Source organism: Primulina tabacum, chromosome 13 (assembly GCF_025594145.1).
Source record: "Primulina tabacum isolate GXHZ01 chromosome 13, ASM2559414v2, whole genome shotgun sequence".
Classification (NCBI taxonomy): Eukaryota; Viridiplantae; Streptophyta; class Magnoliopsida; order Lamiales; family Gesneriaceae; genus Primulina; species Primulina tabacum.
In genome coordinates this window covers 28,961,937-28,972,938 of record NC_134562.1, presented here as the reverse complement: position 1 = coordinate 28,972,938, position 11,002 = coordinate 28,961,937, and the positions used below count along the sequence as shown (strand labels likewise).

Sequence of the window (11,002 nt, the reverse complement as noted above, 5' to 3'; positions counted from 1 at the left end):
TGAGGATTGGGACTTTAAACTTTATTTTGTTTTTGTCATCCTTTATTTTTATTTGAAGACAAATTTGAAAATTAATAAATTTGACAAAAAAATTTTGTGAGACGATCTCACAGGTCGTATTTTGTGAGACATATATCTTATTTGAGTCATCCATGAAAAAGTATTAATTTTTATGCTAAGAGTAGTACTTTTTATTGTGAATATCGGTAGGGTTGAACCGTCTCACAGATAAAGATTCGTGAGACCGTCTCACAAATACCTACTCAATAAACTTTGGTGTTTTTTATAGGAAGAATATATTTTTAAACTTATTTTTTTAGTGTGATACAATTAATTTTTCCAGATAAATCACGTATCCGAGACTTCGTCAACAAGACTCAACATAGCCTATATTCAGCTCATAAAATTAGGTTTTGAACTGATTTTTTTTCTCAACTTGAACCTTTTCATTTAAGCTGGAGGAAAGATTTGTCTCAAACCTGAGACTTCGTCAAAAATTTGAGAATTTAGTGTCATATAAACTATAAATCATCAACATTTCAAGCTAAACTCACGATTTTTACAACAATTATATCGTGAGATTTTGTTTCGAACTTGTCATGAGATTTTGATAAATGAAATGTTTGTATTGGATTTTGTGTTATAAAAATTGTTGTACAAATTTGGTTATACATGTAGTATTATTCTACAAACTGTACATAACATCCTTGCCATTAAGAAAGCTATTGCGAACAAGTTCTTATTCCAAAAACAATGCAAAATCAGAGCGACCGGTGATTTGGTACATGTTTTACTTTTTTGAGCCGAACTCGAGCCAAATTTATTTTGTTCGATAGTTCGCGAACCGCTTGCGAACTTTAATGTTTTATTAATATAATATTTTTATACATTAAATATACATTTCGAATCTTTCAGATATTTTGAGATCTTAAACCTTCATTCTCGAATCTTAATATCAGATGGATTGTTCGAATATCTCGCGAATATATTCGAATATTTCAAATCGAAAACGAAGTCGAATTTCATTTCGAGTCGAATTCAAGCAAAAAAATTTAAAATTTTTGTGTTTTGAATCGATTTTGAATTCAAGTATGATTAATTCGATTAGAAAACTTGATTCAATTTATTGTGTGAGGAAAAAAAAAAGGGATGTATCGAAGCTGGGCTGTCTATGCTAAAATAGATTTATTTTTCGGGCCCCACTTCCGTACCTTTCTTGCCATCCTAATTCCGCCACTTGTCCTTTCCGAGAGATTTCCCCTGTCCCTCCAATGGGCCCGTTCTCCTCTTCCTTCCGGGTTATTTTCGACATTTCGTTGCCCAATCTCCTTCGTTTTCAGTACTATTCGCACACGCGCACACCAGCTCCAACCAAATTTCTATATATCTTGCAAATTCTTGCAGAGCCCTGGAAGAAAATCTCGGTTTTTTTAATAGTCTGTATATTTGTAAACGTTCTTTCTTGCGAATATTTTTTATCCGTTGCATAAAAATCTAGTCTTGGTGTCTCTGGGAGTTAATTATGCAGTTAAAGATCGAAAATTTTCATCTGGGCTTTGGTGAATCTGATCATGGAGTGCTTAAACTTGCATGACAGAATCGTGTGTTTGAACTGGAGACTGATATATTATTCCCTGGATCAGTTCTATTTGGTTGGATTATGGGAAATGGTGGCGATGATAAGAAGATTAGCTCACCAGAAAGTGAGGAAAAATATTTGGATAAACCAGCGGAAGTATTTTCAAGAGATTTGTTGCGGAGTTTTCTGGGCAGCACGAGTGAGCACGAGACTATGAAAGAGGAGGTGCTGGAGAAGGAGGAGGGGGAGGAGATAGAACTGAATCTCGGGCTATCATTAGGTGGCGGATTTGGTGTGGAGCCCCCCTTGATGAGATCTTCTTCTACAGCAAGCTTTTTACATGCGGCGAGAGATGTTAGTGATACGTCGCCATCGGCAGTGAAGGCAAAGAGCAGCCTGGCGAGGACCTCTTCAATGCCTGTGGAGACTGAGGATGAAAGGAGGAAGAGGAAAGAGTTGCAGAGCTTGAGAAGAATGGAGGCCAAGAGGAGGAGATCAGACAAGAAAAAGGCTGTGAAGGGTGATAAAGAAATGGAGGTTAATTGGATGGGGGACTTGGAGAGGGAGAAGAAGTTAGATATATCGGCCGAAGGGCCAGTTTTTGAGGCCTCAAGTAATCTTGGAGGACGGATTGATGCGGCAATGGCTAAAGGGAAGGGAGTTTCTGATCGGGGTAGTGGTGGGATGAAAGGTTTTGGGCAAGTGTTATCCCAAGGATTATCAACAAAGTCAACAGGGAAGAGTTCTTCGAGTTTGATTGGGGGTTTGGAGGGGGAGAAGCATCTTCCGATGACAAAGAAGTTAAATTTATTGGTTGGGGGGCCGGTTTTCGAGGCCTCAAGTAATTTTGGAGGAGGGATTGATGCAGCAATGTCTAAAGGAAAGGGAGTTTCTGCTTGGGGTAGTGGTGGGATGCAAGGATTTGGGCCAGTGGTATCCCAAGGATCATCAATGGAGTCAACAGGGGGGAGTTCTTCGAGTTTGATGGGGGGTTTGGAGGGGGAGAAGCAACTTCCGGTGACGAAGAAGTTAGATTTATTGGTTGGGGGACCAGTTTTTGAGGCCTCAAGTAATCTTGGAGGAGGAATTGAAGTAGCAATGGCTAAAGGAAAGGGAGTTTCTGCTTGGGGTAGTGGTGGGATGCAAGGTTTTGGGCAAATGTTGTCCCAAGGATCATCAGTGGAGTCGACAGGGGGGAGTTCTTCAGTTTTGTCGGATTTGGAGAGTAAAGCTCTGCAAGGTTTTATAGCAAATTTACTTATTTTATTGGTTCCGTTTGATCTAATTCTATTCATTGGTGATCTGCTTTCTTGATGTGGTTAACTGAAATAGCATTGATATTTAACATCATTTAACATGTCTCGAGCAATGAATTCTCCTATGTGTTTTCAATGTGCTTGCATTGACATATAATTTTCAAATTCTTTTTCTGTTTTTCATATTTGACTCTGTATTTAAGGCATATGATCAGTCCGAGCTTGGAATTGTTCAGCCTTTAGCTAATGTTTTCATTTGTTCTTCAGTTCACAAGGAACAGCACGGTAAACGACACTACACGCAAAAAAAATCTAGTTCTTGAAAGGAATTTTCAAGAAAATGCATCATGGGGTCACATTAGTTAAAATGTCATGAAAGCATTAGATAAAACAGTGAACGCTACTATATATATGCAGAAACGGTAGCAGAGTTCATGATACAGAGAAGATTGACAACTGGATGCTAGAGGTGCTAACGTGACCGAATCGTATGGCCTCAAAACAAATAAAAAGAAGAAAGCAACTGAGTAGAAGTTAAGGCATTGAAAGGAACTTTGTTCTTTCACAAGTAATTTTGGTGTGCAGTGTGGCAATGGTACCTGTCTTCTTTGTGTTCTCAGTTTGAAACAGCACTAAGTGTGCGTTGTTCCGGATATTCGCTCGTCACATCCCTTTATATACTGTATAAGGGAGGACCCCTATGGTTACTAATTAAATGGTGTTCAACTCACGTTTTTCTGTTACAGGATCAAGTGGTGAACTTAGCCCGGCTAGCACCCTAACCTTGTGCGAAAGAAGCAAACTTGATGTTGGCTCTTCCAAGACAGAAGTAACAGAGAATCCGGGTATAACAACCGGATCCTTGATTCAAAGTTCAGCTAAGCCACCGGTTGATGCAACAAGAACCGGAGGTAGAGACACGAGGACGAGTGCAGTAGAAGATATGCCTAGTGTTTACACAAGAGGAGATGGCCCCAACGGTAGAAGGGTCGATGGAATACTGTACAGATACGGTAGAGGTGAAGAAGTGAGGATCATGTGTATATGCCATGGAACATTTCACTCCCCGGCGGATTTTGTGTTACATGCAGGCGGAACCAACGTCGATAATCCACTCAGGCATATAGTTATAATCCCCAACTCTTCTCCCTTGTTGTAACACCGTCATGCTGCATTTTCATCCTCTAAATTTTGAGAGTAGATCCTAATAACTATCTCGAATATAGCCGTATGTTTTTTTTAGGGGTGCTTTGTAATTAGTCGATGCTCCCGCATCCATGAGAAATCTTTCAAAAAAATAAAGATTTTGGCACTTTGTTGAAGGTGATTTTTTATATACAACCAGTGGTCTCAAACCCAAGACTAGTTGAGACTTGAAGTCTCACTCTTGCCACTCGACCAAGAAATCTCTGGTTGTTGAAAGATTGAAGCCTATGACTTGCCATTCGACCAAGAAATCCTTGGTTGCTTTAAATAGCCTATAACAATCATCACAGTGATATGCTAAAAAACAAGGAGATGAAATTACAAGATGATACGTTGAAAAAATCATTTTTCCCTATGTTTTTCATTTCACTATTTGTATTCCCAGCCAGTATTGTGGTTTTCGAAACAAAAATCCACCTAGTGTGTAGGATCGAGCGTTTGCTGCTTTACCAAAAGCTATAGCTAGTGGTAATGGTGCAACTCAAATCTCTTAAACCGCACAGCAGCTCAAGCATCACGATTCGATCGCTCTACCAAGTAGGGACAATTATTACACCCAACATAGTGCATCGGTGCTCCTCATTCGTCTTGGATGTTGAACCAGCTTACTTCTATTTTACTAATCATCGGGTTAATCTATCATTCATCGGAACTAATCCTTGTCTCTCAACAACATTAGATCATATATATCACTTTTTCTATCACTTTTTAATCAAAAGTTGACATCATTTTTGTAGTTTAGTGTCAACAATTAAAGAAAGATAGTCAAAAGAAAATTAAAAGCCATTGAGTCAAGATACGACATTTAGTTGGTTGAGATGAGGATGGAACCAAGTCCACGGTTTTCTGGAGATTAAGAGCGGTTAGAGATGTATACTCTCCTTGGAAGGCCAAGATATAAAATGTCAAGTTGATTACTCCATAAGGATGAAGTATTCGAATATCAACAACTACATCTCCTCTCAAGATAGACTAGAGAGTGTTCTTTTGTAATTCATAAGAGAAGAACAAGAGTGTATTGTAGAGGTTAACAATGTCCAAGGCCCTAAAATATTTTATCCGATAATTTGACATAGTTATAATAATTATTGAATTGATAAATTAAAATAATTATTTATGCTAAATGATTTTTGAAGGTGTGTTAAAAATATATATTTTAGAATATCGGAGTTATTACGATATAAAATACATATAGAGACTGAAATAACACACGAGATTAATTAAATGCAAAACCGAGATAATTGGGCTCAAGTTAATAACACAGGAGATTAATTAAATGCAAAACCGGGATAATTGGGCTCAAGTTAATACTTTTAGTAAACAAATATACAATACATATACGCATACACTCACTGACCAAAAAGGGAAGAAGAAAGAAGCAACCCATTCCCGTAAACTCATCTTCTTTCCCAAGCCATTCTCGTCACCAGTGTAGCAGTCGCCGAAAAATTGTCTTAACTTCTTCGTCCGATGTCAAAATCTCAAAATTCTTGATGGGTTTTGTTCCCCGCATCCTAAGCTTCGATTTAAGCCTTAAATAATAGTTTTTGACCAAGTATTCAGCTGGATCGAAACTGCTGATTTCAGCTCATTTCTGCATAGTTCTTGTCCAATTCGGTGAGCTTTTGCTTCTGATTTTCGGGTTTATGTGTATTGTCTACTAAGAATCTCAACTTGTGATTCAAATAGAACTTGTAGACTATTTATTAGCTTTCTATAGCCGCTGGAAAAATGGAATTCCAATTAGAAACGAATTTGATGTGATTTTTTCTACCAAATTGTGTCAAAATCGAACTCTGTGTTTGAGCTGTGTAGAATGACTACTGTAATTCAAGGTTTTGACCTTTTTCAGTTGGATTCTGGATCTTTGATTATAATGAAAGTTGTAGATCTATATGTTATCTTTTGAATGAGATTGAATCGTTAAATTCTATTAAGAATTGAATGTGTTAAGCACGTTTTACTGAAACTGCTCATTTTTAGATTTATGTCCGTGAATTTCGTGAGTAGCAACGTGTTCTTGCTAATTTTGGGATTAATCTAGTGAGATTCTAAAAATGGTTTCTTCTAGGAAAACTTAGATAATTGAGTTTCTTTCATTTCCAATTGGCCGATATTGATTTTAGTCAGTATTGAGTGAGAAATGAATTTTATACTCTTAAGTGCTGAACCTAGAACTGTAAACGAAGGTAGTTTCATGGTTCCTGTTTTTGGGCATTTAATCGCGTCGAAATGATCAAACTCCTTGTCGATTTCTTCCGGTGTAATGTGGGATTATTCGGGTTATTGTTATGTGCTTTAGGTCGAGGAGATTTAAAGTTGTGCATTGATCGTCGTTAGTTGGTATATGTATGTTACAGTTCGGTAACATACAACGATAACACTTAAATTATGTTTTAAGCATGTTTATGTGTTTTTATTATTGTTTATGTGATTATGTGAATTGTTTGAGTTGTTAAATTCCTTATTGAATTATATGTTCCGTTATATGACATTTAGTTTAGGTCATACTGTTATGACATATATCTTGAGCCCTATTGTTCTTGTTGACCAATTACTCTTATTCGACACTGGTTGTTGTATAACGCGGGATCAGGGTGTGGCTGATACGCCTATATTGATAGGACTGAAACCATAGTTAAGATTGATCAATCCCGTTGTTAGTATAGTCCTCGGGGTGAGCGCTGGGATTGTGATATACAGTTCTGGTTGTTTGTGCCATTCATGTTATATATCGTTACAGCTGTATGGAGGCCGAGTTGGGTGTTTTGATTAGCACATCCTGACATACCTTGCATACTTGGCAGGGCGGTTTAGCTGCATGACGATGTAGCTCCCTTGTGTGTTGCTCGAGCATTGTTCTTGTTGATCGTATCGTTCGTTTGGTTTCATTTACCCCGTTGATATTGAGCCATGTTTATGCATTTCACATTTCATTCACATATATATTGATGCATCATTTATGTTATTGTTATATTTGTTGAACTGTTTCATACCAGAATCCTAACCTCAGGTTGTTTACTGGGGGCTACTGTGGTTGCTTTTGGGCGCCATGGTAGATCTCTCGAGTGGTTTTGCAGCACTAGACGGAGGTTCCGCTGGCGGAGCTCGTGGTTGGATTGTTTGGTTTTGGTTCGTTGAAGTCTCCTAGCTAGTCTTTATGAATGTCTTGGAGTTTTGTCAGTTCTATGTCGTATTTTATTTGTCGGAAAAATGTCCCGAGTATCTGTATGGGTGTTTGACTTGTTATTATTAGTTTAGATATGTTTTAGTATGTTTTAAAGCCTTGTTGGTTTAGTTGAACAAATGCTTGAGAATTGTTGACGTGTGTCTGGTCGGAACTTGCATTGATTGTTTATATTTATCGTAGCGTCAGTCTTGAGTCATTTTACTATTTTTTGATACTTGAATTTTTTGGGATGTCTTACTTACGAGGTGGTCATGCCTATTTAGGCCCTGAGATCCGTTTTAAAGATTTTAAACCAGTGTCTGCTGCAGAATCAAATCAAATCATTATTGTCTGATCATTAATTGTCATTAAAGTAAATGGCCCTCACACTGTGACTTCTTGTTTTAATATTATTTGTACTCTGAGACTATCAATCCTAATGAGATCGCCTCCCGTGGACGTAGATAAATTTTTTTATCGAACAACGTAAACCTTGTGTTCTCTACATTTCGGTTTGAATCTATATTTGAGTTCTTATATGTAGTTATTCGTGATTGTCTTATGTGGCTGCAAACAAGAAATTCGTATTGTGTGGTGCATGTTCTTGAGGGCTGTCATCTAGGTCACTGAATCTCTTGGATTCTTACTCTAACAATTTTTTTATGATCCAAGTGCTACAATTTCGTCACATCATACGAGTGAACACTCCGAATGTAGCATTAAAAAATTCCTAATGATCTGTATGAACTAAATTCTACTTCTAATTTAAAATATTGAATGAATCGTGCATTTTATATGCTTAATTTACCTTCCAAATTTTTTCTATAAAATCATATTCTCGTTTCTACTACTGAAAATATACACTCACGTCAAATCATGATAAAACTATTCGTGGTACCTAATAATGAGATAAATAAAATAATAAATTCAAAATTTCGTTAAATAATTGCAATGTAAAAGTGAACAAGAGACACATAATGTAACGTCCGAAAATCAGTTCACGTAAACCGCATGCATGAAAATTATTAAATTGCTAAAATATTTTAATTAAATGATTTTAGATGCATGAATGATATATTTTGAGTCACTAAATGATTAATTGTGTAATTTTGCTTGGTTTCATAATTTAAAAGATTTTCAAATGAATATCGGTGGTTGGCTGGGGACTGAGGACGGGAGACGATTAAAGTGTTAAAGATTTAAAAGCTAAATTTTTATTTAAGTTAAGAAAATATTTATTTTAAATTTTTAAGAATTATTGCATTTTTAAGTTCAAGTTTAAATTAATTATTGGGAGTAGAAAATTTTATGTATTTTATAAGAGATTTTTTTGGAAATAAGTATTTTTAAATCTTTTAATTCGAAGCTTAATGATTTTATAAATCTTAATGGCTTTAATTTATTAATTAAGAACCAAGGTTAATTAAGCCCATTAATTAAATATTTTGAAATCCTTTTATTATTTATTAAAGAAATAAAAAAATAAAAATAAAAGAAAGACTCCTAGACTGCTTGGGTAAGGAAGTTTCAATTTTTTTTCTCCTTCATTCTTCGACTTTCTTCGTCGTTCTTCCTTCCAACAATGACCACTCGGCTCCCTTGCATCCCAAGGTGGGCTTTTGGTGGGGGTTTGACAAGAAAAAGGGTAGAAAAAATAGAAATCGTCTTCCGTTCGTCATCGACTTTCACCGTTTCACATTCGTATTTCAAGTGTTTTAAACGCAAATGCACGTTTCTAAACCTTCTTTTTTGCACCATTCAAATCATATTATATGTGTTTAATCATGTTTACATGAAAAATATGAAACCATCCTTTTATTTTCGTTTTTATGTCATATACATGATAAAGCTTGAGTTTTCAAACTTTCAAATTCATGGTCTTGATGCACAAAGGGGCTGCAAAGGTAGGGCCATTATATGAGACGTTTTTCAGTATGTTTAAGGGTCCATAGAGGCATGGATAAGGGTTGGACAAGATGGGAAAATAGGCTGAACGAAAATTCAGGTTTCAAAACAAGCTAGGGCACGGTTTGGGTTCCTAGAAGGGCACGAATGCGGGCTGCTGTTGGGACATGTCCAAGGGTCCTAATAGGGTCTAGTCATGGTCTTAGATGGGTCAAGGGAAGGCTGGTGTAAGGAGCAAGGCTATAGGTTTGAAGCTTAGTTGCGCTAGCCTTGTAGAGCACGGGTTTGGTGTGGGTTTATGGTTGCAAGTGCATGGGCTGTAGAGGCTGGTCCAAAAGCTTGTTCAGGGTTCGGTCTAGGTCCTAGGAGGGTTGGTCAGGGTCTGGTCCACATGGTTAGGGTCTAGGGTCGAAAGAATTTACGGTTGGATGAGGTTAGGGTTTTCGAAATATGTGCAGAAAATTTCAGAAGGTTTCTAGGCTTGATCAAGGGTCTTAAATGGCTTGAATTGGGTTGTATAAGGTATGGTTAGGTGTTAATATGCTATGATTCAAGTTTGGTAAAGTTTGGTTAAGTTTTGAGTCGATACGGGTTAAAACCGGCATATATGATTAATTTTTAAAATGAATTGATAAATTAGTCGATGAGCTTAATTTTACGTCTAAGAAATATTTATGGATATATTTAAGGTGTCATGTTAAGTTTAATGATGAAAAGTTTAGGTTTAAAATTTGAGAATAAAATATTAAATTTTAAATTTATTAGGGTTAAAAACGCTTCATGGTTTAGTCATTGTGTTATTAAATCGAAATGCTCGATTTTATGTATAAGAAAAATATTAGAAGCCAAATTTAAGCTTATATGATATTATAGGGATATGCTCAAGTCAATAAAGGTAAGAGAAAATCAGAATCGGTAATTTTGGAATCCAATGGTAAAATGGTCATTTTGCGTCTCGGGTATTACTAAAGGTCTGGCAGACCTTTCTCTTACGTATAACCTTATCATTATTTGAATAATTTAGTATTTAACCTTAGATCGAATAAACCTGGACCGTAAATTTTTTTTCCCCAGAAATCTATACAAGGCGCGCTGGGGCGACTCAAAAGTCTCGCCTTAGCACGCCTACTTCGGTCCGCACGCAGGCGTATCCCAAATTTTCGATTTTTCACAAATTTTTTTTTTTTGAACAAAAATTGGACGGAAAATCGAAGTCTTATACCGAATTCTTAAAATTTTTAATCAAAACCCTTTACCAAAACTGAAACTTTAAAGTATTTGTTTTCATCCAAAATATTGTTTAGATATGAAGTCATATAAAAAAAAATTAAACAAAATTTTATTTTCCAGATCTGAAACCAAACAATATCCAAAAATTTAAACAAATCTCAATGATTCAAGCACGAGTGACTCTGATATCATTTCTTGGGAAAAATCATAAACTACAGAATTTATCATGCTAAATTATTAAGATTTTGACTGAAAACTTAAGCTGAAACATATCTGACCAGATCTACATGCTCTTTTCTTTGAGAGAATCTGTCAATTTTCTCTTTTGAACTATTTTTTTAATGGGAAAGAAAATAGGGAATGTGATATCGCACGATCTCGGGATTATGACTCATATATACATATATATATGAGTCATATATACATATATATATATATATCATTATCTTCTGATATTTTTGTTTTAGTGTATCATAAAAACAGAAATTACACTTATGTCTCTATACGTTAAAGTCCCACAATCTATTAGATACATTAAAGCCCAATAGCCAAAACGTTAACTGATCACTTTAATTTTGGGTTTAACTTAATAGACAACTCACAACACATAAATATTCACATATAATCCCATATAAAAAAATTTGATCCAGTATTTTT

The 11,002-nt window shown here is 35.9% G+C and overlaps 1 pseudogene; it reads left to right on the top strand.

The window, feature by feature from the left end:
- Nucleotides 1–1,345: 1,345 nt before the first annotated feature.
- LOC142522900 (uncharacterized) lies at nucleotides 1,346–4,157 on the top strand (annotated as a pseudogene).
- Nucleotides 4,158–11,002: the final 6,845 nt, after the last annotated feature.